A 5037-nucleotide genomic window follows, 5' to 3' on the forward strand; every position below is an offset into this window, starting at 1 on the left:
CTTCTCTTCCATTCTCCTCTCAGGATCTTGGGCACGCATGCACACATGCCCGGCGTGAGTTTAAGCTACCAGGTCCAGGACTCGAACCACAGTCAACTACATGGGAGTCCAGTGACATAGCCATTACACTAACTGCTGGTCCCTGTTTGTTTATTTTTAAGAGAGATTTGTGCTATAGAGTGCATGCACTCGCCATAGAGACAAAAAGAGAGAAATGACCCCTCCCCACCTGCACAGAGGAGATGGCCAAGTCACAGTCCCCTTCCCTCCATTATCTTCTCAGGATTTTGGGCACACACGCCCTTTCAAGCCTCTGGGTCCAGGACTCCAGCTGTAGTCAGCCACCTGGTAGTCCAGCCCCTTAAGTACCATGCCACCTGCTGGTCCCAAGTATATTCCTATAATTTAGGTAGATATCCAGGAGTGGAATTGCTGGATTATATGGTAGCTCTACTTGTAGTTCTTTGAAGAACCTTCACATTGTTTTCCACAGTGACTGAATCAATTTACATTTCTACCAACAGTGTAGGAGAATTTCCTTTTCTCCACAGCCTTGCCAGCACTTATCATTCTTTATTTTTTGATCTTTGAAAAAAATTGTAGACATTATATCACTGTGTGTATGTATATATATATATACACACATATATATGTATATGTGTGTATATATATATACATATGTATATATATATGTGTGTGTGTGTGTATATATATATATATATATATATATATATATCTTGCACAATGAATTTTCCCTGCATGCATACATTTATAATATATAATATATATGTATATTATCCAGTTAAAGGGTACACATGATCATCAAAAGATAATTTTCTATTTTTATGTCCCTTAAAGTTGTATTGTTCACCTAGTTCCACCTAGTTGGAATACCAAAAAGGGAGAAAGTGGAGCAGAACCAAACATAAAATATTCACACCAAGTGACTTTCAAATTAATGACAGGCATCAAGCCACAGATCTGGGATTCTCAGAAAGTATCATGCAAGATATGATTCCATAATCCACACATAAGCATATCATGTTCTAGGCAGAATGAAAAATTAAAGACAATGAAAAAATCTTGACCATAGCCAGAGAAAGGAAATAGATTATTTATGGAAGAGCAAGATAAGAAACATATCAAAATTCTCTTCAGAAATCATGCAAGAGGAAGAGAAGGGGCAAATTGTTAAAAGTTTTGAAGAAGAAAAACGAAGAAGCAGAACGCACGAAGTTCCCGGCTGGGGGTGCAGTGCGTGGCATGCTGGGCTGCAGTGCCGAAAGCCGTGTCGTGGCCCAGCAGCTCCGGTGGACCTGAAAACATCAGTGTAAACACCATGTGTGGGCAACGGGCCCCTGAGCAGCTGGGAGGGCTGCTGGAAGGGCATCGTGGAATGACCAGACCCCGGTGACAGTTCTTTCATCTCTCTCTCTCTCTCCCTCCTTTTCTTTCTCTCAAACATGCATGTGTACAGGCACTGTCTATCAAAACTAACCTAAAATGTCGTGTCCAGCGAAAGTATCTTTCAATTATAAAGACAAACATAACTCACAAAATTCATTGCCAGAATATATGCTCAGGAAAGAGAAACAGAATCCTTACAGGAGTAAAAACAAACAAACAAACAAGAAACAGAAACATTTAGAAACCAAGATCTACCTAAAGACATAAAAGTGGTAGAGAAAGGATAAATAAAGATAAATAAAATAATTTTCCTTTCAGTTTTTTAATTGCTAGAGGGAGTGTGAGCTTGTCAGAGAGACATAGCAGAAGAGGAAGAGACCGCCCCCCACAATGGGATGTGGTCGTACCGCAATCCTGTCTCCTCCATTTCTCCATCCTGTTGGGATTTACGGCGTAGACACACATGTGCCTGATGGGTTTTTCTGGCCATTGGGACCAAGATTTGAACTTCAGTCAGCCATGTGGGATCTGACCCTCATAACCACCAGGCTATGGCCCCATATTTCCTGATTTTTAAATGATCTAAGATAGGGGAAAGCAGGTAGCATGGAGGGTGAAGTGTTAAATTCCAGATGCTCAGCTGTGTGCTTCAAGTCGTAGGCCTGCAGCTTGAAAATCACATTAGACACATATGTGTGCATGCCCAAAATCCCGAGAGGAAAATGGAAAAGGGATTTCAGTGTGGTCATCCCCTTTGGGGGTAATTTCTCACTTTCCCTATCCTGTCCTCTCTCTGTCTCTAGCACACACACATACCATGTAGCAAAAACTTAAAAATAAAATGTTCTAAAGTATATGTGCTTAAAGTAATAATAGTAACAACATTTTGTATGTTTAGAACATATTTATAAATTAACTTAATGACAGAAATATCGTAAGGAATGAGAAGGAGAAAGGACAATATTCTCTTATAGGGCACCAGGACTATTTGTAAAGTGGTATAGTTTTATTTAAAGGTGGACTAAAATTTATTAAAAGTCTATACTGTGAGTTCTCAGGCAACCAGTTAAATCTCTTCCAAGACATTATAGATGGCACGTTAAGGGAGGTGATAGAGTCTTATAAAACACTCACTTTAAGTAAGTACACAGAGAAATAGGAAAACAACAACAACAACAAAAAAACCAGAAACAATAGATGGAAAAGTTCTGAACATTGGTGGTGTTAATTCGCCTGTATCAATAATCACTTTGAATGTAAATGGTCTAGATATACCACTTCAAAAAAAATCAAAGAATCCCAAAGTTCCAAAATTGTCATAGTGGACTAAAAATTAAAAGGCAAGCCCCAACTCTACGTTTCCTTCCAAGAACAAACTTGAATTGTAAAGTCCTCCATAAGCTAACTGTGGAGACAGCACACCTCTCGCGTGGAGACAGCACACCTCTCGCATGCAGACTCCGCTCCTACCATTCTCCAATGGAAGGGGCTAAAACTTCTTGGGCAAGTAATTTTAGGATTGGTACAGAAAATAATTTATAAGAGTGCTGGGGTATTTTGTAGAGCCAGCAAACAATGAAGTGCTTAAAAACTCACTACGATGTGTTATGTCAAAGGGACACAGGTCCCCACTGAATAAGCTCCCAATGGCCCAAACTGATATCATTTGAAAAACAAACAAAATACAGTCACTTTATGACACTAAGTATAAAATAAATATTCGTAAGTTCATACTAATATAAATACATTATTGAATAAATAAATGTATATGAGAGAAATACAATGCTACCATGCAAAACAATTCCAAATAGTGTGTGTAATCTTCATTAGGTTGGGCTATGCATAGTGACCTCCAAAGAGCATGATGTGGAAAAGGCGAGAGGCAGGCAGAGACACTTCTCAGGTTTGGCCAGGTTATCAACACCAATATCGATGATGTTGTTGCTGGTACTCACTGTCTATATGATGCAAAAACGTGGCACTTCGCCCGTGTGACCCTTCTCCCCAGAGCACGTCACAACCTCAGCAGCAGCAATGCACCAAATAGTCACGCAGAGCGGCAGCCTACACGAAAGCTGACCACGGCTTTTCTCTTTCCTTTCCTCTGTTCGCCCTTCCTTCCTCTCGCTCTCTTTCCAAAAAAATCTTTTGCTAAAGGGTTCCCTTCCTTCCTTCCTCTCTCTCTCTCTCTCTTTTGTCTTTTTCTTCTCTCTTACTTTTTTCTGTCTCTTTCTTTTGCTAAAGGGTCCATATCTTCACCATAGAGACAGAGACAAAGAGAGATTTAAAGAGAGAAAGGGAAAATAAGAAAGCACCGCCCATGAGGGATGGTCACATCCCCATCCCTTCTCCATCTCTCCTTTCAGGATTTGGGCACGCATGCACATGCACCCACGTGTTTTCAAGACTCCAGGTCGAGGATTTGAACCACGCAGTGAGCCGTGTGAGTTCCAGTCACCTCAACCACCATCCCTCCAGCTGGCCCAAACGGTACTTTTCAAAGCAGTCAAGGTCGTGAAGGAAGCAAAGTCTGAGAAGCTGTCATGGCCAAGAGGAGAATGGAGAATCATGATGGTAAAATGTAATGGGGCATTTGGGTGGAATTATGAAAATGAAAATAGACATTAGGCGAAAACTAAGAAAATCCGCCTATTCTGATTCTAGTTAATAATAATAATATATCAGTTTTGGTCCATTAACTATGACAGATGCACTATACTTAAGTTATAATAGCAGAAATACAAACTGCCATTATATAATAGCAGGACTATATGAAAACTCTGGACTAGGGCCACGAATTTTTACAATTCCAAAACCACTCTAAAATTATAAGGCTATTTGTTAAAAGTCAATTTTATTTTATTTTATTTTAGGTGTTTGCCATAGAGCACATGTTCTTGCCAAAAAGAGATAGAGAGAGAGAAAATGAGAAATCACCCGAGTGGATGGCTACACTATAATTCTTTCTCCCCCACTCTCCTCTCAGGATTTGGGGCATGTGAATACACATCCTGAGTGATTTCAAGCCAGCAGTTCTGGGATTCGAACTGTGGTCAGTCACTGAGGAGTCTAGCACCTTAACCACCACAGTACCTACTGCCTCCAAAAGTCAATGTAAATAGGTCACCGTGTGCACAATTTCACTTACATCGCATTCTGTAAATGACAAGGTCTCCCGTCTGTGTCCCGAGGTCTCCCTGTGCACGCATGTGACCTGTGATCCAGGCTGACTGAGCCTGAGCGGAGAGCACAGCCCTAGGCCTACTGGGGGTGACTCTCTCCCTGTTTCATTGAAGGAATAAGAAAATTGTTTTACAATGTGACAAAATTATAAAGACATAAGAATGTACACATCAGCATAAATTAGGTTTGGCATAGAAGGCCACGTGACGAGGAAGGAGGAGCTCTTTGTGGTGATGACCAGTCCTGGGTATTGAGCGCAGTATTAAACTCACTGATGTGATAAAACGTGTTAGAGCTGGGGACCAGCAGATGGTCTGAGAGTTGTGCTGCGTGGCACTTCGCCCGTGTGACCCTTCTCCCCAGAGCACGTCACAACCTCAGCAGCAGCAATGCACCAAATAGTCACGCAGAGCGGCAGCCTACACGCAAGCTGAGCACGGCTTTTCT

The sequence above is a fragment of the Tupaia chinensis genome, unplaced genomic scaffold (genome assembly GCF_000334495.1).
Source record: "Tupaia chinensis unplaced genomic scaffold, TupChi_1.0 Scaffold000031_1, whole genome shotgun sequence".
Lineage (NCBI taxonomy): Eukaryota > Metazoa > Chordata > Mammalia > Scandentia > Tupaiidae > Tupaia > Tupaia belangeri.